This window comes from Numenius arquata, chromosome 1 (genome assembly GCF_964106895.1).
Source record: "Numenius arquata chromosome 1, bNumArq3.hap1.1, whole genome shotgun sequence".
Taxonomy (NCBI): Eukaryota; Metazoa; Chordata; class Aves; order Charadriiformes; family Scolopacidae; genus Numenius; species Numenius arquata.
Genome location: NC_133576.1, coordinates 65,849,935 through 65,877,629, shown reverse-complemented (window position 1 = coordinate 65,877,629; position 27,695 = coordinate 65,849,935).

Genomic DNA, 27,695 nt, shown 5'->3' with positions numbered 1-27,695 from the left:
CAGGTACACACAGCAATGCTGCCTATCCACATCAGGTGAACCCTGCATTTCCATGATGATTTCCACATAACCTTGCCAGTGTTTGCTCTCACCCACCCCATAAGGCTTGCTGGCTCCAGTGGCACTCCTAGTTTCTGCCTTTCCTTTTAAATGCATTTTCACACTGCCTCTTCCCAGTGTACCCATGTAGTGTACCCATCTATTTATCTCCCTGGGACAAGCAGGGAAAATGGGCATCCCTTCCCCTCTGTTTATTATGAACTCAGGGATGCCTCACTGTCGAGGTCTGGTGGTGAGCTGATGCAGAAAGCTGCCTGCTTGGCTGCCGGTCAGACATCCAAGGTACTGTGTGCTGCTCACCAATGCCTCTGATGTTTCCATCTGACCCAGGAGGAAGAAGAGAGCAGAAAGAGTTAAACAGACAAAGAGGACGAGATGCTTCTTTTCTGTGAAGAAAGAGGCCAGACATCATCAGCATCAGCATGAAGCCAGTCTGTGCTGTTTTGACTAAGCAAATCCTAGACTCATTTATTAATATAACTCAGTTCACTCTTTCATTGGCAGCCAAGATATCAGACATCTCGTTGCACATTCTTAAAGTAAAAAAGTTGTAATTAACTTTTCTTTGTGCTGAACATCTACTCATACCACATGGCAACTTTAGTCATGCTGAGGGCCTTTGCAATTGGTTGCTCATTCCCCTTCAAAAATGAAGGATGGAAGTACCTGTTGTGCAATGGCTGCTTTGGAATAAATGTAATATCATATCCCATCATCTTTCAAGAAACGATACATAATTTTTGTGACAATGGCACAATATTTATTCTGCTATTCCTTTCTTGTAACTCCTCACCTAACCGATTTTCTTTCATTCTGAGTTGTTGACATTGGGGTGACCTTGCTGATGGCTGTATTGTGTGAGTGACATTCTGCAGCATGATCTTTACTGTGTTTTTCCTTATACGCAATGAATGAAGTCTCTTCTAACATCAAGAGTTGAAGTAATGACCCTATATTACAAAGCCATAAAATCAATTTGTAGTTTGATAGAAGAGGTCTAGAAACCTGTATTTCTGCAATGGAAATGCTGAATTTGTTCAGAATTAATTTAAATAATTCTCTGACATCCTGAATACTCAAACATTCTCCACTGCAAGACTTTACTGCATATGGTACCTTCTACAGTAAATCCCTTTCATCTTGTCTCTCCCTTAACTCCAATAAGTGTGTGGGTGGTAAACATAATTTTTCTTTTTAAAATGGAATCAGACTAAGCATCTTTTTTGCTGTCAGCTACACAAAGGCAAAATAACCTGCTTGCTTATTTCCACTTTCTGAATGAGTTTGTTCTGAAAAGGTAATTGAACTTCATAAGATAAAGCACTGGAATGCAGTAGATGGAATAATATACAGACCTTTTAGCAGCATATACTTTGAGTAAGCACTTTCATTAACGAATTCTTACCCTTGTAAGTGGTGGCCTATCTGTTGGATATTCCCCTTGGTAAATGATTTATCTGAAGTCAAACCAAGCTTATCTGACACATAAACAAGGTAAATTTTCACCTCTTCATTACATACAGATGTCTTTCATATCATGACATTGCGGTTGGGTAGCTTAAAGAGATACCTCTGCATTTTACAGCTGTGCTGCAGTTGTTCTTTGTACCTCACCTGGGATCTTGGGACTTGTCAACAGGAAGAATTTAGTGCACAAGCTGTGGTCCTAACTTACAGATCTCTTCACTGCTCTTCACTGATTCATTGTGTGGACCATAAGTGCACATCAAGTGCAGGGAGGTATTAACCTGTCTCTAAGGGAGCAACATACCTTATAAAACATCATTATTAGGGTATCTTGTAAAAGACCTTGAAAAGGTCAGTGCTCAGAGTGTCCTCTTGACTATTATCCCGGACAGGAATAGAAGTTTGAAAGACCAAATTTATCAAGGGCACTTTGTTCATTATAATTAAGCCCACAATTAAAGACAAGAAACAGTTTTCAGTGAGCTGTGGAGTGGCAATAGTCTTAGTGAAGACAAGTAGATAGACAGAGGACTGTATCATTTATACTTGGCATACGTTTTCTACCATTCTTGCTAAATGCTAAATACCCAAAGAATACAATCAATGTCCTTGGCTGTCAAAGGTATGAGATCTTCACAACAAGCATACCTTATAGAAATATTTTAACAACCCAATCCCTAGCTGTTCTATAATTACTACTCACTGCAATCCTAATGTTCCTAAGGTTCATCAGCAGCTTATATCATCATTGCTTCAGCACTAGGGGAATCTGGTTCTCACTTGATGGTAGGAAAAGAGACATAATTCTTACTGTAGGCTAATATATATTACATACATCATTAGGTAACAATCCACGTGGGGACTTGGTGCTGAGTTATTAATATGCTGTAAGTTGCATTCTAATTTACTCTGTGGTAATAAGAAAAGTGTTATGTAGACAAGCCTCATATAACTTCAGGAATAGAAAGTCCTGGTTATAAGGTTATATGCACCCTGTATGTAGACTGCAAGAGAATTTACCATAGCCTTTAGCAGAAGGTTTACAATAAAAATACAATAAAGCTGATCATAGAATTGCTAGCACTTGTTTCCTTTCCAGAAGCATACCTTTAGGAAGATAGAGAGTAGAGTTCTGTTATTTATTAATTTTGCTTTTTATTGCTTATGGTTCCATTGAGACAAGAAATGGAACTTTTGCCCAGAGCGCTTACATTGCCTAAGGAAAGGGAAGCTGTACATAGAAATGCAATCAGCTGGCAGTGGAGCATAGGCAGAGCTGGTGTGCCTTTTATTATTACTGATCCTTACCAACACCTGAGACTTCATAACAGAAGCAACCATTTATACTCATCTATAACTTCTCCAAAACTAAATCATATAATATTTCCATGCTAGCTCTCTGACCTTAATAATGGTCTTTCAGAATGGGAAAGAGGTTTCAGAGACAGAGGTTTATGATTTATGTACGAATTCCCTGTGTTCCTGCCTAGGACAAGGCTTGCAAGGCCAGAGGCCTATGTGGTATTTTTATTAGTTGGAGAGATGTACTTGCAGGTAGGAATAAATAGCCTTTTGACAGGTGATTTGGCTTCTTCTATTTGTTACTGCAAAGTGATGTTGGAGAAAACCTCATGAGAATGAAACATGGTTCTACTGAGATGTTGTTTATTTATTTTTTAAAATTTCTTGTAATTAAACATTCTTAGAACTTTCGATGACTTGTCTGCCTGGCTGAGTGAGCTTCCACAAATCTGTCAGTCATGTGGTTGTGCACATATATTTTGGACTCAAACAGCTGCTCGAGCAGAAGACCGTCATCATCGGGGATGGGGAGTGGATGAGGAACGCTGAAGTGAGAACTCATGCAGGTGAAGCTTACTCATTCTTTAATGAGAACTAGCGGTGCTTTAACCAAAGTGATGCACTCCTGACTTACTATTATTCCCTCCAGACCTCCTGTTTGCTGGACATAATCATGGATCTAGTAGCTATCAGCAAATAGGTGCCTGCTCTAGGTGCACCTCCAATGGATAGGGACAGTTAAGTTCAGGCTCTGTGAGAAAAGCAGATCTAAGTATCAAGGTATTTTCTCTTTGCAAGTGCTTTCAGCCTTCCTCCTACATGTGAAAATGCTTCTCTGCAGCTCTGCGCCAGCGCTTTCTTCCGGTCTTCTTGCACTGCACATCAAAGCTTAACAGTACATCTGCTCCATTCTGCTATGCCCTAGCAACTTGTGTAATAAGCCGTTACATGACTCAGGATGACACCAGCAGCTGTGGCTTATTCTTCCAAACTGCTTTTAAATGATTTATTCAATTTACCAAATTTTATAGGTTGTATCTCACTTCCTGCACTGTTTACTTGCGGAGTATTTTTAAAATTTATCCACCACTGCCCTGCTCATTGCTTCATTTCTCTTTATTTTTATTTAACTCTGAAGTTTAAGAAAAATTCTGCACAAGTAGTTCTGACTTACTTAGATTTTAATAAGCGCACAAATTTATGATGATTTATTTATATTACTGTAAACCTTAGTCACAACTAGTTCTAAATGTATATCTTCCTTAGTTTTTTCTTATCACTCTCTTCCTGTTTCCATTTTTCTTGCAGTAACATTAATCTTTTGACATGGGCATCATTAGTTTGCAGGACCAGGAAGAACAGTTCCTTTATGTCTCTGTATTAAGCAAGACGAATTCATCCATTGGTCTGATTGTCAGGGCTAATATGTTAGTAAGAAAAATGCCTGCTGAGAAACATCTGCATTATTAAAGATTATGAATAAACTGAAATGAGGGCAATTTATCTGATGAGGAATAGCAGTACACTCTGTGAAACAGCCTTCCTTTTGAATGATGACCTGCAAAGGGGACAGTGCTGGTCAACCAGAGCAAGGACTCCCCAGAAACTTACCCAAAGTGCTGCTGGAAATCTGGGTCTTTTTGGGTTCCTGCCACGCACCTTTACTCTGCAAATTTTCCTCAGGCTAAGTTTCAGACCCCAAAACCTCAGACCTGGTAGTTAATCCTGCTATTTGCCTGCCAGTTCAAGAGCGGGCAGGACCTAGGCAACTGTGTTGCTGGAAATCTGGGGTCATGGGGCCCTGGGAAAGTCCACAGTAGCATCAGCTTGGTGAGACAAGCTCTGGGAGAACACCTCACCATCACATCTCTCCTGTTTCCAGTGTGTGGAAAAGTTCAAATATGTCTACATTGCCCTATGCACTTGAAACGTGCCCTGAGAAAAATCTTTTAAATGTGATGAGAAACAATGAATTTGAAGATGTGCAAACCAATGGAGGCAACATCTATCTGTGTGACTGCTAATGGCAGCAGATCAGGCTGGATTCTGTGAGAGTTGCACAGAATTCATGCACTGTGTCCTGGCCTGGCACAGACGAGTACTTGATTAAATTCTTAGTTTGGACATCTCTCCTTTCTCATGGAAAATCAGTCTGTTTTATACAGTAAAAGGGGATAATTGTGCTCTTACTGAAGAACTGAGTACTTAAAAAAATAATTAGGTAGAGAGACAGGTAAATGGATCTGGGACTATGCCAAGGGTGACTATTGGTATATCTTTACAACATAATCTTCAAGCTCAGTCAGACCAATTAACAAGTGAATGTTTCAGTGAGCAAGACGTCATTAAATTTCCCACTTATTTTCCGTATCATCCTACATCCTTCCCATGGGAGGCAACCTTGTATGACCTACAGTTAACACCAGGTAAATGCAAGATAATTAAAACATAAGTGTAATCAATGTTTGCAAGCATATGCATTGTATTCTGTAAATAGAATACAGGACACATGCCTATGTCTTCTCTATATCCTACTGAGTATTTATTATTATAAGCGCCAAGCCCAAAGGTGCAGCATAGGATTAAAAGATTTATTATATCACCATATATTTGCCCTCTCCTAATCCTGATGTATTTATAATTCTCTACTCTGCTACACAATAATCTGTTTTATTCAGAACATATCATTAATCAATTAAATGTAATTTAGATTGCTCTATACATTTTTTTTCATTTTTTTTTCCCTTGCTATTCTGAATTTTAGTCTTTGCTACATTCTACTTGTGTTTAACATGAATCATGGTATTTGTTCAGTCATGTGGTGGGAGCTTTTGAAAACAAGTGGTCTTGCTACTATTCTCAAGAGCAATTGTCTAAGACCTCAAGAACAACTAATACAATGAGATAAAGGACATCAGACATCCCACAATCATGAATGAAACTTATCGGTGCATTTTTCCATTATTTGAATACTTCTGCTTTAGGTCTATTGAACACCATATGGAAATTCTAGAAAGACTGACCGTATAATAAGAAACCACTTAGAATCATAGAATCATAGAATCATACAATCATCCAGGTTGGAAGAGACCCTTGGGATCATCGAGTCCAACTATCTACCCTACACTACAAAGTTCTTCCCTATATCATATCCCCCAACACCACATCTAAACATCTCTTAAACACATCCAGGGATGGTGACTCAACCACCTCCCTGGGCAGCCTATTCCAAGCTCTACACTCTACAAAGAGACCTAGTTCCTACACTTGGAACAATCTGCACTATCAGCATGGCAAGTCCAGTGTCTTTGAGAAGATAGAGGCAAGATGGCAAGGGTGTTTGAGTTTGATAATATGAAATATTTCTTGTGATGTATAAAGAAATTATATAGGATATTCCTTATGTATCCCTGTAAAGAGCTATAACTGCCTTGAGTATGCTTTGACTGGGAAGAGGTTCTATCAGTTAGAGGGACTGCTCTGTTTAAGAAAAGGAATGTTCTATTTAAGGTACACAGATTGGTATTTACTTTGAAGAAAAACCAGGGACATGAATGGTTTTACTGTGGATTTGGTATCCAAAAAAATGGCACAGAAAAGAAATAGTACTACAACTGTATGCGATCTCACCCCACAAACTGAATTTGTATTGGCTAAAATAACCAAGATGGAAGTTTTAAAGTGAAGGGCAGAAACACATTGTAGGTAAGGAAAAGTGGGGAAAATAAATATGATCAGAAAGCATCTCAGTGATATGAGCTCCCCAGAGTGAAGGTAGGAGATAATTAGTATCACTTCCCACCCTAGGAAATGTCCCTTACATGACTGAGACACTAAAGCTACTGTTTAAGAACATTCTTCTTAGGTATAGTTTAATTTTACAATTTATTAGATTTAGCTGCTGAGACTTTAAGTTGAGTTTATAACCTGTTAATTAAGACTACCCCCTTTGCTTTGCAAGAGTAAACATGTTATTTTAATTTTTTTAGGCTTGTCTCATTCTTCAAGTGAGTCCAGACTAATTTAACTCATTTAACCATCTTCTTATTTCCAAAAAGAGGTGGAATCCAAACAAAGTCTTTGAATACAAACACAGGGCAGTCCTCTGGGAGCCTGCAACCATGAGTGTGAAAAACACAGGAGATGTTTTCCATAAAGCTGTGAGAGTCAGCCCGAGAGCAGCAAGATTCTGGGAGAAATTTCCTTTGGTGAGCTTAATCCAAGGAGCAGGCTTGTCCTTGCAAGATGACCCTTGGCTTCAGGTAGCTCCCAGCTACTACAGGTAACACTGGCATTTGGCTTTATAGCTCCCAAACTGAGGGCTGAAGCACAGGTCCGGTGCATGCGGTTTGCGGCTGCGTGCCAGCTCCAACTTTCACACCCTGCAGAGCGGGTGCTCCAAGAGCTAATGGAGCTGGAGATTTTCAAAGTGTCCGAACAGAGCCATATGCTGTTGAACAGTTTGTCTCAGATTTGTTTCAGCAGGCTGATGAAAGCAGAGACATATTTTCTGCTCTGAGAGGCTCTCTCCAAGTGATAAGAGCATGCTGCAACCTTTGCAGAACGGCCTGGATGAACTGCCACAGCCACGGGGAATGAGAATAGTGGAAAGACAAATAATTGGCTTATTTTAAGTTGGAAAACACCCATGGCTTCAAACTGCTTTATTTGCTGGAAACTCTGAAAACAACTTTGTGTAATGTTACCAGGCTCAGTCCTCAGACACAAAAACGGAAACCGGTGCACCTCCAGAAAGTCTTTTCTGCCAGCCCTCTCCTCATCTTGCACCAAGCACAAGTTTGACAAAGCTCAAAAATATTTTGGAGGCAGGTGTTGATCGAGTCCTTCCGATTTACTCTCTGAGGAAGCACTTTGTACAATACAGTAAATGAGGTATCAGTGAACAAGTTTTACATAGACGATCACTACTGTCAGAAAATAGAGGCTAATTTTCTTTACAGCTCAATATGTTAAGAGACATAAAACATTGCAGTTTATGCAATGTTCTGAATCATGAATATATACAGGAATAAAGAAATCTTATTTTTCAATTTTATTCCAATGGAGAAGCCACTTTCTGCTACCAAGTATCCTGAGGACATACAATCCAGCAACCAAAATCGCTCCTGACAGCATGCTATCAAACATGCTACACACCCAAATTTGATAGTGAATGTTCTTTACATTGCTTAACAAAACACCTTGAAATGTGTGAAATTTAAAACTATTCTGAAAAGGCATGTTTGAACAGTGCAGGAAAAATAAAGACCTGGTTTCTACTGCAAAAGCATATATCAAAATAGATGATTACACAGTGGGACTCCTTTCTAATAAGACAACAAATAGAAAACAAGCACTGAGATGTAACACCTGCATGCATGAAGCCCCTTAAGTATTGAATTTGCTTAGCAATATTTTTTTTCCTTTATTGCAAGCATATGCTATGATTAACTTAAGTATAGTTGCTTTTTCCTTGAGCTAGACAAAAGACTGTATTATTCCATGAGCTCCTTTCCAGGAGAATTTTCCTTTGATTCTCTGGGATTTTTAGGTGCACGGAGAGGAATGCCTGTATGAAATTATCTTCTTAAGTGACTCTGGTATGGGATATGGTAAGAAAGACACACACTTGTCTTGTGCGTCAGATCCCCTGAAAATTGTACAGATTGTACAGATCACATTTAATTAATGCTTCCTGTAGAAGAGTTTACCCAAGTTCTGGATACACAACGAGGAATGTAGTCTGTGCCCGTGGCAGAGTGGAAATGGCTTTTCACATGAGAGATTACCAGACAGCAGGCTAAAAACTGTTCAGAAAAGACAGTCAAGAAAGGAGTGGCATAGGTTGGTTGCCCCTCATGTAGAAGAATGGATTGACCGGACAGTGCTGCCTCTGAGAAACTTATGACAGTTGACATGATGAAGGCTAAGGTACTCAACAATATTTTTGCCTCAGTTTTCAGTGGTAATCTCTCTTCCCACGTATCTTAAGCCATTGAACCTCAAGATAGGGACTTGTGGAAAAAGTCTTTTCTATTGTAGAAATTAAGGTTAAAGACCACCTGAAGAACCCCAACATACACAAGTCCATGGGACCCGATGAGATGCATTCCAGGATCCTGAGGGAATTGGCTGATGTGGTTGCCAAGCCACTCTATCATATTTGAAAACTCAGTGCAGTCAGGTAAAGTCCTCACTAACTGGAAAAAGTGAAATTTCACACCCACTTTTAAAAACAGCAAAATGGAGGACACTGAGAACTACCAGTCAGCCTCAACTCTGTGCCTGGTAAGATCATGGAGCAGATGCTCCTGGAAGACATGTCGAAACATGTAGTAGATAGGGAGGTGATTACAGAAAGCCAGCATGGCTTCACAAGGGCAAATCATGCCTGACTAAACTGATGGCCTTCTACGATGGGGTGACTTCATCAATGGACAAAGGAAGAGCTATGGGTGTGATCTACCTGGACTTCTGTAAGGCCTTTGATACAACCCCACACATAATTCTAAATCAGAGAAATATGTTTTGATGATTGGAATGGATATGATATTGGCTAGATGACCATGTCCAATAAGTTACAATCGATGGCTCAATGTCCAAGTGGAAACCAATAATGAGTGGTATCCCTCAAGGATCTGTATTAGGGCCAGTATTTAATATCTTTATCAATGACATAGACAGCGGGTTTGAGTGCACCCTCAGCAAGTTTACAGGTGACACCAAGGTGAGTGGTGCGGTTGATTCGTTAGAGGGAAGGGATGACATCCAGAGGGACCTTGACAAGCTTGAGAGGTGGGCCTGTGCAAACCTCATGAAGTTCAACAAGGCCACATGCAAGATCCTGCACAGGGTTTGGGGCCAGTACCAGGATACCCCCAGTATCAATACAGGCTGGGGGATGAAAAATTAGACATGAGCTGGCAATGTCTTTTTGGCTAGAAGCCAAGAAAACCCATCAGTTTCTGGGCTGCATCAAAAGCAGCATGGCCAGCAGGTCAAGGGAGGTGATTCTGCCCTTCTACTCTTCTCTGGTCAGACCTCATCTGGAGTACTGTGTCCACCTCTGGGGTCCCCAGTACAAGGAAGACATGGACCTGCTTGAGCGAGTTCAGAGGAGGCCACAAAGATGATCAGAGGGCTGGAACACCTCTCCTCTGAAGAAAGTCTGAGAGAGTTGGTGTTGTTCAGCCTGGAGAAGAGAAGGGTCCAGGGAGACCTTATTATGGTCTTTCAATCCATAAAGGGGGCTTATAAGACAGATGGAGAGAGACTTTTTAGAGGGCCTGTAGCAACAGGACAAAGGGCAATGGTTTTAAACTGAAAGAGGGTAGATTTAGATTGGACATCAGGAAGAAATTGTTTATGACGAGGGTGCTGAGAGACTGGAATAGATTATCCAGAAAAGTTGTGGGTGCCTAATCACTGGAAGTGTTGAAGGTGAGGTTGGACGAGGCTTTGAGCAACCTGATCTAGTGAAAGATGTCCCTGCCCATAGCAGGAAGGTTGGACCAGCTGGTCGTTAAAGGTCCTTTCTAACCCAAAGGATTCAATGATTCAAAATCCTGAGAGAGAAACATAGTTTTTCTAAGCCTGGAGAAAGGGCTCAAGTTAAACAATGATATCTGTAAATGTCAGGGAAAAACTAGGACTACGATTTTTATTTTTTTTTTAAACTAAAAAGTGCATGGATTTTGTAGTAGTCCAGACTTAGTGCCAGTTTACACAGATCTGAGTGTTCTGGTTGCTGCATTTTTGCCATCATGTCTGCTGGAACCAATAAATTGTTTATAACAAGCAAAACTTAGCCTAAAACGTAGGAAGCACATTACAAAAATTGTAGTTTATTCATATGTTCTAACCCTCTGGAATTGAGTTACTGGTGATTTGACAAATGCCAAAAAATAGCCAGCTTCTGTTTATATATTATCTTCCATATAGTACGCTGTGGGCAAAAATATTCAAGCAGATGCTAGGGAACACATTTAAGTATTTTAGGGTCCTTTGCAGTTTGTGTGGTAATTGAAGATATACGGTAATTGTCTACTCACTGTTCAAGTTCAAGAGAAATTTAACATTTGCAGAAAGAGTACTTTCTCCAGGTAAGTTTAATTTTTCTCTGCCTGTCATGGACTAGAGTTAAAGCCTGAAAGAAATCAGGGACACAGTTATTTAAGTGGAGGACTCAACACATATCTTGTATTCTGGATCAAATAAATTACTAACCCTCTTTTCACCTTCTGCTGAACACACAACATGCATTAAAGAGTTTCTAGGAGCTTAGGGTGAACTGGGGACTGAGACATGGGTTACAGTACATGCAAAATCTGAAATCAAACAACTTTTGGCAAAGGAAATTAGCATCATTCCCACCCTTTATTTCCCCCCAAAATTATAATGTAGAAAAGTTATATATTTGACACTTTTTAAATGCATAACATGTACAGCATTTTTTTCCCCAAGTCAGAATAGGGAAAGAAATAAATTTCAAAGACATCATACTTCAAGGAGTGCCAGAATTTAACACCTCCTACCATGATCTTTCACTTTCATTTTCCTTTCCTCCCAGAATATAATTGCATGCCCTCAAGGTGATGAAAATGGGTAAAGAAAGTTGGTCAGGGTCAATTACTTGCAGCAGGACTCATCTGTCTAAATCTGATGTCTATATTTGAGTTACCTAACCTTGGTTCCCTTTATATTAAGTGAAGGGAGATTTTCAAGTATATTAAAGAGATATTTAGGACAGGTTAGATGAATTGCACACAAAAAGTGCCACTTTCTTTCTGCTGACTTGAAAGGGAGCCTAGCTCAGATGTAGACATAGTTAGGTCAGATGAGCCCCACTCTAGATGTTTCCTTTCTTGCCATCCCTCCAACAGGCAATAGCATTTTTCATGGCATCTACAGCAATAATTGCTATCCAAAAGATCAATCTGAAGGCCCGATGCATCTGTCTTCTTTACAATTTCTTTTAACAAAAGTTCATACTCTGAAACCAAACTCCAGCTAAAAAGGGCAATCAAAATTGCCTTGGTTTTATGGAATGGTATGAACCCATAGTCTTGGTTTTACAGTCTTTACAGTCCTTGTCCTGGGAAACCTGCCTTGATCATACATTAAGTGTAAGATTTGATGAAATCCGGATATGTTTAGGTGTCCTGCCTGTTATGATTCCTTTTAGAAGAAACTCATATGCCCTCAGGGTGAGAACCAGGGTGTGCTTCATAACAGTTCACTCTTATGGGTGACTGGGGGACCAGGCTCGTACCATTGAATTCGGTGTAGACACAGCCAGGTGTGTTGCTATTAAAAAAATGTATGAAGAGAAAAGAAATAAGAATATTAGTGAGATCCTACCTACCTCTGCATTTCTGAGTCTAACACCAGAATACCACATTGTGGTGTCATGTAGTGTCATAATCCCATGTAGTGTCATAATCCCATAAAAGAGATTTGCAAAACTAGAGAAAGCCAGAATGAAGGTGTAAATGAAGTCCTACAAGAGATAGTCACGTATCAGGTGTTAAAAAAAAAAGACTACAAGTTGCATTAGTTCTAGTAAATCAATATTTAGTACGGAAAAAAATAAGCCAGGCTTTAAGAACTCTCCATCTAGAAATGAAAGGTATTGAAAGAAACGGCGACCCTCCTGAGAAGTGGCAGGCTCGTTTTCAAAAGGGCACTACCATGATTAACTGAAACAAATTCTAAGGACAGTGATTGATTCCCTCCCATGGTGCCTTCAAAGTAAGACTTGAGTTCTTTCTGAAAGCTTTTGTAGACTATGTTTTGTATGAAGTCAGACTAGAGGGTCCTCTCTAGCCTTAGAATCAATGAACACACCAACGACTTAGTGTGTTAGAGTTAGCACTCTAGAGTTATCCTGCCATCAGGCAATATTTCCTTCCCTGTGCTCCAAATTCATGCACTGCACTCTAACTCCCTGCCTCTAATTTCAGGTTATCTTCTTGATGAACCAGGCTACTTCTCCTGCTGTGTTAACTCACAGAACAGCTCAGTACTAGCAGCCAGCAATTTTTCGTCATGCGCTTCAGCTGGTATTAACCAAAAAGGTGAGTGTGAGTGACAGTGAATCTGTAAGCGGTTGGAGAACCTAATATTCCCTGCAGCTTCTGTCTCTTTGAATGTACTGAACCTCCACTATTTACTTTTTTTTTTTTTTGCTTAAAACTGAGAAAGCTGTTAGGTTTTGTTGTTTACTGCAGTGGAAGAAGAAATGCCTTTCTGTTAAGGAAAATGAAACGATTATGCAAGGACTGTTTGCAATTGGTAACGTCACCCTGACCATCCAGGCTTCTGCCTGTCATCCCCTTCACCTTTTTCGCACCTTCTTTCATATAAAATTTCCCTTCTGCATGGCAGGTACTCTCTAATTCTGCTTCAGATCCCTGCTGAAGTCCCATTTCTTAGTGGAATTGTAGAGCAGTGAGTCAAAGACATTAATTGAAATTTTCTCTGCGGTCAGAGAATTGTGCAGGAGGGCTGCTCTGTGCCAGCTGCCATTCCTGAGAAGTCATATTTGTCATATACTCTTGTAATTATTCTTGTGTACTTATTCTCTGATTTTTCTATGTCTTCATAGCCTTTCCCCCCTTTCTCCTCACAATCCTATCAATTATGAATAAAGGCATCTGTGGAGCGCCACTGCCAGCCATGATAATTTGCATATGTATGAAGTTTTGCCCTGTCATACTTTCAATGCAGGAGAAAGTCTGAAACTAAAAATCTTAAGGGGAAAATGAAATACTGGGCTCTTGAATCTCACTAAACGCAGGGGAGATCCAGTTGCCACAGAAAGTTATTCAGACCACGTTCAAGAAGTTACGTATACGTGGTCAGCTGGAGAGCTCCCTGGCTCCACCGACTCCATTGACTTAGCTACCTCACACACATGGAGATACCTACATCATGAACACCTAATCTGAATCTCACCCTTAGTGTCATTTTCCAGTTATCATTTCCATTGAATTCTTCACACAATGGCCTGGGTTTCAACAGAAGGTTTCAAATGTGCCTTCATTCAGTCTTGTTGACAAACACCTCTGGTAGGAAGTGAAAGAAATGAGCGTGGAGCTGCTTGAGTTAAGGTTGGTGATAGATCCAAATTTTCCACTTTTGGGGTAAGTGCTCAGAACATTATTTTGTAATAAATAAGGGAGATATAACACCACCATCTCTGCTTTGAAAAAAAACTCCTTTGTGTTGGCACTGTGATTCTGTTGATGTATGTTAGGTGTGTGAATGGTTATTCAGAAGCCTCTTCAGTTGACAGATAATTGGAAACAGCTGCTTTCTGGATCCTGTTGCTCTTATGCATGTCATTTGAAGATACATGCTGTGTTCATCTTAAGCACCAAGCTTGCAGAGATGGGTACTAAACCTATTTTAGCATCTAAGACATGAAGTCAATTTAGCCTGGTCCTACACCAGAAGCTAGCTCAGTGCAAGCATCCAGGAACTATTCTCTGCTATAGCTTGTCCCCATTAGTGTCTCAGTTCCTGCCCCTCTTTTTTCTGACATTGCTATGAGTCTGCCTAAGACCTTCCTTGGTCTGACTCAGTATCATATTATCTGACTTGTGAAAGAAACTCTGCTCTTATGCATCCTGTAGGGAGCTATTATAATGTTATATTTCACATTTTTTTTCCCTGTGTTTTACGTGTTTTAGGACACCGATCACAAAATCACAGAATGGTTGAGGCTGGAAGGCACCTCTGCAGGTCTGCTTGTCCAATCTCCCTCCTCAAGCTGGAACACCCACAGCCCAAGACTGTGTCCAGACAGTTTTTTAATATCTCTAAGGAGGGAGACTCCACAATGTCCCTGGGCAACCTGTGCCAGTGCTCAGTCACCCTCACAGTAAAAAAGCCTTTTCTGATGTTCAGACAGAATCTCCTGTGTTTCAGTCTGTGCCCATCGCCTCTGGTCCTGTCACTGGGCACCACTGAAAAGAGCCTGGCTCCATCCTCTTTGGAGCTTTCCTTCAGATATTTATTTCCATTAATAAGATTCCCCCTAAGCCTTCTCTTCTCTAGGCTGAACAGTCTCAGCTCTCTCAGCCTTTCCTGATACGTGAGGTGTTCCAGTCCCATAATCATCTTCATGGCCCTTTGTTGGACTCTCTCCAGTATGTTAGTGTCTCTCTTGTACTGAGGACCCCAGAACTGGACACAACAAACAGTAGGTTCTCAGTCATGATATACTGGCACAGGTCTGGAGGAGTCAGCCTGCAGCCACTACGAGTTATTCCCTGGAGAGTTTCAGGTCTTTGTTTTCAGAATTTACTGAGGTGGCATTTGTCAAGCATTATTCAACTTCAGTTTAGTTTAGCTTTATTCAATCACTACTTTGCTGAATAGTAAATCAATGTCGGAAAAGGTTTATGAATGTAATGGCAAATTGCACATCAGTTAATGAAAGGGTATGAATAGATAATCAGGTTATAAATCAAGTCAGAGTTTTAGACAAAATTACAAACTGTGAGAATAAAGCCTGGATGGTTAGTCATAGCTTCAAAAACTCATCTGTAGCCACCGCTTTTTCAAAATTCAGTTATTGTTCTTAGGACAGAGTTGTGCTTGTGTTTGTGTTTTTGGGCTTATGTTGTCTGGCCAGATTCCAATCTAAATAATTATATTTGCATACATCAAATTTCCTGTGATGTTTCGCATTGTTCTGCATTTCCCTCTCCAAAGCTTTCATTAGCATGAGAAAATGACAAAATGTTCTTGTGTTGCTAACGCAGTCTTACAGCTGTATTTCAATGATGAACAAATCATCTTTTCTGATAGGTATAGATACAGACATATAGATCTACCAACACATTTTGTACACTCTAGTGGCGAAAAGCATGGACAGCCTGGTCATTATTGATGCACACTTACCTAATTACTGAACTGTAGGATAAGTGAATACAACCTGGTATTTGCCATCTCCATGTTTTGCCCACTGATTTATTACCGCAAGACTTATTAACATTCATCGCTAGTCTGACAAAGAAGATGCAATACCAGAGAAAAATTAAGGTCTAATATTAATATTTTTATTTTTAGAATGCATAATTTATTTTATCAGTTTAAAGTTAAAATCTTATGATTTTTGGCATATATTATCCCCTGTCCTGCTCCTAGTGCCAGCTCTGTTCCGCGTGTATCCTATAGGTAGTTAACAGTTTTGTTCACTGGTGATATAAGTCATAAATAGGACTTCTGGAAATGCAAAACCTCTCTGACCATAGTAGGACTGAAATAATCATCATTGGTAGAAACATTTAGGATTTGATCTTTTTTCCATGGAAGTAAATTGGGTATTAATTTAAGTGATTTCATAGACAGATATCAAGTGCTAGGGAAAGGAATTTTTTATTTTCACAGCACATGGTGAAGCAAACTGTAGTAAATTGATTTCCTCATGTGTTAATTAATTTGATTTTGCTAAGCAAATATCTTCAAAGGAAATTAATAGAATTAATATCCCCTCAGAGTGCCAGGATTCTCACTCATGGTCTCAAAGAGCTATCTGCCTCCTTCCACCTGGTTTTGCCAGTATCCCAAAAACAACTTCAGTGGATGTGAATAGATTGCCTTTAGGGAATGCAGTGACTCATCCCTGCATAGAGAGATGAGAAAAACCCTCTAGACTTCCTCCAGAGGACTTCTAGACGTAAGCAGTCTAACTCTGCTGATTCTGATTCGTCCCCTGGAAATGTCATATTGGAAAGTTCACTGGGTTTGTTGGCAAAGACATCTATATCTTTATTAGATTTCATCTGAGGCTGGAAGTGTGGTACATGTGCTATTGTGCTGCAGGTTTGAGGAAGGCAGGACCCCATCTCTTGGAAGCAGTATGATAACATGAGTCAGACAGATTTTTAAGACCCTTTCTGTGACAAGGGGGAAAAAAGTAGAAAGGAAAAAGAAATAATTTTTCATGCCCAAAGCAGTATGCCAAAAAGGCTCCTAAATCAAAACAGGGTTGTTCTAGATAATTTTCTGTCCTGATTCAGAGTCAAAGGAAGGGAATTGGAAATCGATGATCCATGAAAATATATATTTTTAGAAATGTATTCAACTAAAGGAAAACAGAATTCTATTGAGAAAATGGAATGCTGGTAGAACGGCTTATTTTCAACAGGATGAAAAATATTTCTTCCACCTCCCGGTCTTACAACAGAGATGTGTAGGTTTTTTATACCTAATTTTAAAAGAAAATTTGAGTTTATTTGTTGTGATGTCCAAAATTTAAAAATTAAAGTCAAACTGAGATTATATCAGTCTAGTCCAACCATTTATTTATTAGAATTCTGTACTTAAAGTGTTTTCTGGTTGGTTTTGGGTTTAGTGGTTTTTTTAAAATGATTGAATTCTACCCATCGATATAAAGGACCTGCTGGAGTATATCTCAGCAGAGATCTCATCCTAGCTAGATCAGTCATCCAAGAGTGTAATTTAGATTCTGAAAAGGTACTCTGACATCTGTCCACCTCAACATCTCATCAGGAAAAAGTGTTGTGCTAACTCTGATTTTTCAGCATCATTTTGAGCAGACAACCCTCACCAGAAGGGGTGACTATACCAGCACCCGTTGTGGAAGACGAATCTCTCTATTGGAAGGAACTCAGCAGATCTTTATCAGAGGGTGAGACAGTCTCGAAGCCGTAGTTGTTTATGTTGATAAAGAACAGAAACTTATCACTTCATTTTTTTATTCCTACTATTCCTCAGGGAGACTTCTCTTGAACTTGTTTGGATCCAATGAATATCTTTGTTTTAGTCCTTTATTCTCCATCCTTAGCAATTTTTCATAATGCAGACTGCCTGTTATCCCTGAGGCCATCTCCTCTACCAGAACCATTGATAACTTGAAGGCATCCTAGTTCCTAATGCAAATTATTCAGAGAATAGTAAACATATAAATACTTGGGGCTAACTCACAGAGGGATTTTGTTGTTTGCAAATCCTAATTGGTAAGTGCCCAGCCATGGGTGCAGAAATAGCCAGGGTGCCTGCACATGCATGGATCAGAGCCAGACGGGCAGGAGGGCCAGTGCAGACACCCAGTTGTTTGCACCAGGATCTGAGCAATGCTGCGCTGTCTCATGTGGCTTTACCACTTTGATCTCTGAGAGCTCAGATCCTCACACCACACATTACAGCTTATATACATGCTCTTGCAAGCCAGGAAAGTGCCCTAATTACCAACCAAAGAGCAATCACTACTAGAAAGAAATTGACTGAATCAAATATGAAGCCAAGAGTTAACAGGAATACTTCACCACATGTACCATTTCATCAAAAAGGTGCAGAGATCTCTATTTTCCACAGTCACCTGCAACAATCTGTAAACACCTGGCCAGATAATCCAAGGTTTTTATGCGTGAGTAGATAGGACAGATGCCTCTTTTTGAATCTAGCTTCAGTACTGCCAATGTTAGGATCATAGAAAGTAATTTCATTGCTTCACTTCAGAGTTCACCCCAAGTAGATATTTGTATTGACAACAGCTTGGGAGTGGATGAATTTTTAATTCTCTATTCTCCTTTTCAGGGAAGTACATAATATTATACATGATATTTCTCTGATGCAGAGGCATTAGTGCTTCTTCCTCTCTACTAGAAAAATCTTACCTGATCCTAATTAATATTTTAACAGTCACATTGTCACATTTTGTTAGCTGTTCACAGTCTTTTGCATGGCCAAGTAATATACCAATTTTTTCTTTTCTTCTACAGCCTTGCAAATGATGAGCTCCTAGTTTATAACCAAGCTTCTTATTATCAGTTCCTAAATTCATGATCTTCTACCCCATCCCTACAATTTCCAGGGCCATACAAAACTTTCTTTACTACCTCCTCATCCTTGTATGCAGTAGTGTCTCCCAACCTTGTGTTAGTAACAGTTTCTGTTAGCATAGTCCTGCTCTTTTTCTCTATTTTATGAATAATTCTAAATAAGCTCAAGCTCAAAACTGATATTTGAGTAACAGCACTGGCAAGAGTCTTCTAGTCTCATAGTTTCTCTGCCAAGACAAACCATCCTTGGCTCCCAGCATCCTATCCCCTATCCAATTTAGACGTCGTGTAAACAGTTCGTGTCTTCTCATGTGGCTATAAGTTCTATTGAAGTCCATGTTCAAAACGATCACCATATTAAAACACACTCAGGTATTTGACTCTAATCAGATTTGTCTTATACAAAACAGGTGCTTCAAGATCAGCAACAGCTATTTTAAAGAAACATTTCAAAGGTTTTAAAAACAGGAGTGGAAACTATTTTTAATTATTTTCTGATCTCTTTGCCTAGGGAAATGAGTGTATTAGTTACCATGAAAGCAATTACCAAGACTTCTAAGGGAGACGAAAATTAAAAGAATAAATATAAAACTCCTCCAAAATGATCCAAACAGGCTCCTAATACATGAGAGTGTCTCAGCTTTAACTCCCAGTGTCCTGTAATCTCACAGCACTGTTCCCACAGAATACCACTCTTCTCTCGAGAAGCTCCTTTTGCTTGGTCTCATTGATTGCATTTGTTATTAGTGTTTTGTTCGTAATGATTATGAAAGTATAAGCCACGATTAAGTTTCTGAGACACCTATCTGAAAGTTAGCTCCCACAACAGACACCAGGCTATTTGATATAACAAGAAGAAATATGGTAGAACCTCCGTTGTAAAATGCATTGTGGTTTGTCTTTAGTGTAAAAAGGGTGTGTAATGTCTGTTAATGGAGTAGTTAAAAAAAAGCAAACAAGAAAAAAACAAAAAAAAGCCCATTAGAAAACCCTCGATAATGTGGTAGTTCAACATGTGTTAATTTTTTTAAAAAAACACAGATATTTTCATGTGAAGAGACCTTATAAGATAATGCTGAAATCCAGCTCTGCTTTTAACTGTTTTTTTAAAATAAACATTTCGAAACTCTGTGACTCTAATAATAATGTTGGTGATGGAATGTCATGTATGTAGCATTAACCAGCAGAATAATACAGCACAAGCATGTTACAAAGAATATGTAGATGAGGTGGTTTTACAGAGAACGGCTAGAGAAGAATGCTGACATCTTCATTTATCTAACTCTTACCAAATGAGAGGTGTGGTCTGTATAAAAGTTGCTAGAGTTTCACTTTATTAAAATGCTTACATAATGTTGGTAATAAAGAGTGTTAATTGCATATTTTTCTGTAGTTAATGTGCACATACTATATTTCCTATAATTTTAATAACTTTCCTACCGCTGTTTTAGAGAGATGAACCTCCTTAAAAACAGGTATAACTGACCTGTCTCTTTCTAACACTCAAGAGCCCTGCAGCCAGGGAAGATTTGGTATTTAAAGCTGCAATATCTGATGCATATAAATCTTGTATTATCAGAGATGAATCTTTAGGAACAGGGCAGAAATTTCACATTTGGAGGAGAGAGGAGTAATTTCTCTGAAAGGCTGATGCATTTAAAAAGTAATAAATTATTTTAATGACCACCTAATGGTAGACATTACACAATGTTCTCTAATTATTAATCCACTGTAGACATGTTCACTGGTCTGAGAAAGTCTTTCTGGTGCATAACTTCCTGCAGTTTGATAAGGTCACTGTTCATCACTGTTTCTGATTGAGATCTGGCTTTGAAGAGGTTCTCTTGTGTCTTTAGTGCCGTCTTCTCCTGGGTGGAAAAAAAACCCTGTCAGAAAGGTGTATCCATTGCTGTGAAACCTGAGATGACTGTTATCACACTCCATCCCCTCCCACCAGTTCCATTGTTTTATGGTCTCAAGGTTTCTTACCCCCATCATTACAGGATTGTATCCTGATACTTTATCTGCCACTGCATATCTAGTCTCCTTGACTTTTGGGCACTTTGGGTCTTATGAGCTGGGCTAGATGAACAGTAACATACTTGAGTCAATGTAGTGCTGCAGAGAAGCCAAAAGTCGATGCAGTGCTGTGGATGAGATATATAATACTCCTATTAATCTACAAGATAAGGTCAAGCATTTCCAGTACAGAACTATACTGATATGCCTATGTTGTTTCTAATTCCTGAGCTAGCTCGGATATTTCCAGATTGTGTATAACTTCACCTTGCTTCACTGTGCAATAAGTCAGATGCTGATACCAGACATTAATTTTTCAGGTCTGTCACCCCTTGAAACTCTGGTACATCAATAATTCCCTTTTGCTTTCTTATCTGTAATTTCCTTTCTTTCTAGGCTGCTCCAGGACTCAGTCATTTGTCTTTAGCATGTGTGTATTTCTAAAGCTAATATTCAAACTTTTAAAAGATAAAACATTACTTAACAAAAAATCTTTCTTCCTTTCAATATTTTTGTTGAGAGGCAACAAATCCATTATATCTATCCTAATTCCTGATGTAAAACATAATCAGAACTTATGTCTGGGCTTTGATTTGACCATGAAAGACTTCGGTAAGTTTAAATGCTATATGATTCTCAGTTGGAAAACTGCATTTTATATAAATTTAAACCTTTCAGATTTGTTTTGTTAGTCCCCATATTTCCCAATCTCTCTTGTTATGGCAGCATTTTCTTTCTTCCAGAGGAAGCCAGGATTTGCACATAAGAAGGAAAATAGAATATAGCCAATATTTGTTCAACCATCTTAAAAGCTTGCATGGGTGGCCGGGGGAATGTGTCAAATTATTGTTTGTAATTTTCTTTTTTATGCTATAAAGAGGTTTTTTTGTTTCTCTCTGCTCATTTTCTTTGTGAGTTTTTCAAGACCATCCGTTTCCCTGTACCAGCAATCAGAATGGATTTTATTGCCTGGGTATTATCGTGCATATATTTGCTATTTAACAAAAGATCTTGACTTCAGATATTCCAGACAAGAGCCATGAAGCTTTTCCTTCTGCTTAATGATGCAGAAAATTTTCCTCTTTGGACTGAAGAAGTTCTAAAGAAGTTTGCAGTTTTGCCCTGAAGGATTCAGTTTTGCATTTACCCTGAGTCTTTCAATCTCATCATAATACAGAAATCTCATGCTGCACGTCTACCCACTGGTCAGCCTGGGAATTCAGCTCTCTCTGTAAGAATGAAGGATTTTGATACTACTACAATTTTATCCTCTTTGTCTAGGGAAAAGACACAGTAAGATTTGTCTCTCTCTTCTGAAGTGTCCACTTCCTCACCGGTATCAGGAAACTTCATCAGTGCACCCTTGATCCCATCATCCAGATCACTTATGGCCCTTATGACCCAGCACTGGGTCCAACGTCGATCCCTGGGGGACCCCACTGGTGACAGGTTGCCAGTTTGGAAAGGAGCTATTTACCACCACTCCCTGGATGCAGCCTGTCAGCCAGTTCCCCACCCACCCCACAGACCACTAGACTAGACCGTAGCGCATCAGTTTCTCCAGGAGGAGGCTGTGGGAAACTACTGAAAGTCTTGGAGAAATCCAAGTAAACAATGTCCACTGCTTGTCCCTCATTAACTGAGCAGGTTACTTTGTCGTAGAAGGTGATCAGGTTTGTCAAGCACGATTTTCCCTTGGTGAATGCATGCTGGCTTTTCCCAATTGCATGCTTCATTTGACTTGGGGTAGTCCCCTGGAGGATTCATTCCATAACTTTCCCAGTAAGACTGATGGGCCTGTAATTTCCTGGATCCTCCTTTAAGACCTTCTTGTAGATAGAGGTGACATTAGCCTTCTTCCAGTCTTCTGGGATGTCCCTTGATCTCCCTGACTTCTCAAAGATTATGGAGAGCAGCCTTGCAATGATATCAGCCAGCTCTCAATACCTTTGGGTGGATAAAGCAAGGGCCCATCGATTTGTAGGGGTCAAGCTCCTGTAATAATACACGTACCAACTCTTCCTTCACTGATGGTAGGTCTTTGTTTGCATCAGCTTGGAGTTTTGTTCCCAAGGCCTGGGGCCCAACAGTGCTGATAAAGACAGAGTTGAGGGAAGGGTTGAGAATCTCTGCCTTTTCAGCATTCACCTCTCCTGTTTAACAACGGGCCAATATTTTTCTTCTGTTTCTGCTAGTTTTATGTACCTGAAGAACCCTTTCTTGTAGTTTTTTACCTCTCTGGCAAATTTCAATTTAAGCTGAGCTTTAGTTTTCTAACTGCATCTCTGGACACCCTGGCAATGCTCCTGTAGTTCTAAAGAGGTATTCGTCTGCTTTTCCATCTCTTGTATGCTTCTCTTTTGCTTTTGAGCAGACTCAGAAGCTTGCATTTAAACCAAGGGGGTCTCTTGCCCTGCCTACTTCCCTTACCTTTGAAGGGGATGAACAGGTTTTTGTGCTTCCAGGAGAGCATTCCTGAAAAACTCCCAGCACTCTCCAGAGGCTTCCTGCAGAATCTCCCTTCCAACTGAGCTCTGAGCGAGCTGAAGTCTGCTCTTCGAAAATCTAAAATCTTTGTCTTAGTACTAACCTTCAGCGTGCTCAGCAGTATCCCAAACTCCACAACATTGTGGTCACTGCAGTCAAGGCTATCACTGAGATATTACAAAGCAAGTTTTCGTGGCTTGTAAGTAGCACGTCCAGCAGTACCTCATTCCTGGATGGCACATCTAATATTTGTATGAGCAAGCAGTCCTCTATGCATTTCAGGAACTTGATGGCTGACGTGAGCTGCTGTATTGTTCTTCCAGCAAATGTCTGGGTAGTTGAAGTCACCCATAAGAACCAGATTCTGTTGACCTGAAGGTTGCTTAAGTAACCTAAACATTGCTTTGTTGGCCTTGTCATCTTGGTTTGTAGGTCAGCAGCAGATGCCTACTGTAAGATCCCCCTTGGAGATGAGCTCTCTGATCTTGACCCAGAGGCATTTGATAGGGCCTTGATTTGTTCCCCATGCTGTGTGCGTTGGTATACATACACTTGAGATAGCTGGTCTTCTGGTTCACAACTTGGGAGGCAGCTAAGGAACATCTGTCGCAGCTCTGTTTGGCCTGGCTTATTTCCCAACTGGTTGCAATGGTGTGAGCATTGCCACTTTGGACCCCATCTCCCGAGTCCTTCAGTTTAAGGCCTGCCTCACCAAGTTGGCCAGCCTGCTGCCAAAGGTTCCCTTGCCTTTTCTAGATGGGTGGATCCTATCTGTCCCTAGCAGGCTATAGTCATTGAAGAATGTCCTGTTGGAATAAAAGCCAAAACCCTCATGACAGCACCACCCACATAGCCGGAAGTTGCTTTGCATTATACGTTTATTTCTGGCTGCAGTCTTTCCTCTAACTGGTAAAATGGAAGAAAACAAAACTTGTGCACCAATATTTTTCGCTTGCACCTTGAGGACTTTGTAGTCTTCCTTGATTCTGCCCAGATTCTGGCTTGAGGTGTCATTTGTGCTCCCATGGAAGAGTAGCAAAGAACTTGCTCTGCTCTGTTCCTGCCAAAGGCTCTTCTCTGCTGCTGCTGCAGCTGTGAAGGGAGCCAGGACTGGGATCCTGACCATGGGGCTCGGACAGGTTGCTCCCTGGCGGATATGATCTACTTTATCTTTACTTTTCTTTTCATTTAACTTCTTCTTACAAAGAATGGTCATATGACCACTAACAGATATGGCTCCGTAACTCTCCTGATAAATGGGTATCTGCTTTCATGTCAGGCTGGGCAGTCAGTCGTCTCTGGGTGCAATGCAGGGATATAATTGATTATCCAACATAGGAGAGAGGAGCAGAACTGTGAGTGCATGTGCTACATGAACATGTCTGAAAGCAGGAGAAAGAACTTCTCACTACTGTGAGAGGTCTCCTCGCTGCTGCTGCTGCTGCTGCTGCTGGTGCCATGTAAGGAGGTGGGAGCCCAACTCCAGGGCTAAGCTGGGCATGGAGCTCCCTGAGCAGGCCAGGGTTGCTCTTGTGCCATCCCTGCTGTCCTTACTGGGGAGTTTTTGGGGCCCTGGGAGCTCTTTCCTGCTGGGGGGGTTTGTGCTTTGCCCATTGCAGGGGCCAGAGAGCCAGGGACAATGGCTGTGGCCGGCCGGCGGGACTCATGAGAGCAGAGAGGACACGTCACAAAGGGGTGTCACTAGGGGTGCCAGCCGGCAGCGCCGCCGCTGCAGTTTGGCTCGGGGAAGCAGTGAGTGGGGCAGGCCAGGGGGAAGGCTGGGCTGGACGAGGGTCGGGGCAGAAGTGCTGGCCCCCGGGGGGTTTCTAAGGCTGGGGCAAGGGCACAGCCGCTGTGGGGAGCCCCTGGGGCAAGGCAGGGGCCACCTTTGGGGCGGGGCGCAGAGGGGCCCGGGGCTGCCAGCCATGGCCAGTGCCAGGGTGGTGGCTGTGGGGATGTGCCCCTGTCCCCGCAAAGGTCACCAATCTTCCTCTTGCAGCCTCTGAGCTCCCTCGCCCCCTCTCCCACCCACCCCTGGGCCACTGCATCTCCTGCCCCATCTGCCCCAGCCACCATCTTCCTCCCAGCCAGCCCCGCTGAGCTCCTTCTCTCCCTCCTCCTCCAGGCCATGGCTGTGAGCATCACCCACATCCTAACAGTGCTGAGCGTCCTGCAGTACGCCCTGAGAGTGGGGGACCAGCCAAACGCAGCCACACAAGACCTCCTGCGGCAACATGAAGAGCAGCAAAAGAGGGAGATGATGTGGCTTCTGGAGGAGATGGAACAGAGGACCCAGGAGCCACCCGCCCTCTACAAGCTCCTCATTGCCTGCCAGAACTGGCAGTTTTGGGCCTCTGCTGAAATCGTGCTCCTGCTCTTTGGTGTCTACTGGCTGCCCAGGCAGAGGAGCACTGACTCCGACAGCAGCAGCAAACTTGGAAACTCCAGCACAGCAGAGGAGGAAGAAGAGGAGGAGGAGGAGGAGAACTGGGAGCAGAATGACTGGGGGGAGAAACCAGACCCTTCTTACATCCTGGGCCACAACAAATCTCTGGAGAAGGTGGGGAATTCTGCTGCGTTTGACAAGCCCTTCCCCAGAGGAACTTTCTGATCCAGCCATGGGAGCAGGCAGCACCTACGAAGACCTGGCTGAGGAATACCTCCATGAGTACCCATGGATGTGTAGGATTATAGTATAGTCTTGGTAGATACAGATATAGTAGATCAGAGTTGATTCTTTCTTAGATGTCAATAAATTGGCTTGTTTGAATTAACACTCTGTCCCTGTATGCCTGGTCAAGGGTTTGTAAGGGAATGTGGGCCCCTCTGAGATGCTGCCATGCTCAGGTGCTGACAGATCTGGCGAGTGTTTTGTGGAGAAGCGGGTTTGGAGACTCTGTTTTCATCAACTCAGTTTTAAATCACTGAACTCCATGTCGTGGTTTAGCCTCAGCTGGCAGCGGAGAACCAGGTGGCCGCTCACTGACCCCCTACAGCTGTGGGATGAAGGGGAGAATCTGAAGAAAAAGGCAAAACTCGAGGGTTGAGACAAATGCAGTTTTACCAAGCAGCGAAGGAAAGAGGAAAACAAGAAGAAGAATACTGATAGAGGGATGTACAAGCACGATTACTGCACCACCACTCACCGACCTGTCCCAGAAAGCCCTCTCCCATTCCCAAGGGAGCTGGCAGTGCTTCTCCCTGGGAGCTCGCCTGCCAGCCGGGGCTCTGCCAGGCACCTCGGGGAGGGGAAAGCCTCCTCCGTCTCGGCTCCCTGATGCTTCCCATGCCCCGCTTCCCCTCCTCCAGCTCTTCTTGCTCCTGAGGGCTGCAGCTCTGGGGCAACAAAGAGCCATCCATAGGCACACACTCGCTTCCCCCCCCATGGCTGGGCAAGTCGTGAAACCCCATGCAGGTCTGTCAGAGCTCCACTTCCCCCTCCCTCTAAAGGGACTCTATGCGTCAAGAGCCCCTGGTCATCCTATGCCACCATACTCATCCTTCACATCTCCTTAGGATCTCGGGGCATTTCCACCTTTGTAAGTAGCATTAACGCTGAAAGAGAAGTGAGAAAATTGTGGAAAAGTACCACTGCCACATTGTTGTATGTCTCGCCTGACCTGCATCTTGTGTATCTAGATTGTCCCTTCCAATTAACATACACACGCACACCTTTCAGTCCTGATGTTTCCCACAGTATCCTGAGATCCAATCCCTGGCAGTTTCTCTGCCTCATATTATTCCTCAATATTTTATATAAAATACTAATTGATGTGCTGAAGTTTTTGGCCCAGTTTTTGTGAAGATGCTGAAATGTTGGCTGGGGGCTGCTTTCATCCGCATCCATCTCCAGAACCTGCGTAACCGACAAAGAACCATGCGGCTGCCGCTCGCTCGGGCCGCCCCCCCCCCCCCCAACACGGCCGTAAGGGGAGAATCGGAAGGAAAAGGCAAAACTCGTGGGTTGAGACAAAGGCAGTTTAAAAGAAAAGCAAAGGGAAACAAGGAAAACAGAATCATAGAATCATAGAATCATAGAATGGCTAGAGTTGGAAAGGACCTTAAAGATCATCGAGTTCCAACCCCCCTGCCATGGGCAGGGACACCTCTCACTAGAGCAGGTTGCTCAAAGCCCCATCCAGCCTGGCCTTGAACACTTCCAGGGATGGGGCATCCTCAACTTCTCTGGGCAACCTGTTCCAGTGCCTCACCACCCTCACAGTAAAGAATTTCTTCCTTATATCTAATCTAAATCTCTTCTCTTCCAATTTAAAACCATTGCCCCTTGTCCTGTCACCACTCTTCCTGACAAAGAGTCCCTCTTCAGCTCTTCTGTAGGCTCCCTTCAGGTATTGAGAGGCTGTTATAAGGTCTCCCCGGAGCCTTCTCTTCTCCAGGCTGAACAACCCCAGCTCTCTCAGTCTGTCTTCATAGGAGAGGTGCTCCATCCCTCTGATCATCCTCGTGGCCCTCCGCTGGACCCGTTCCAACAGGTCCATGTCCTTTCTGTGTTGAGGACTCCAAAGCTGGACACAGTACTCCAGG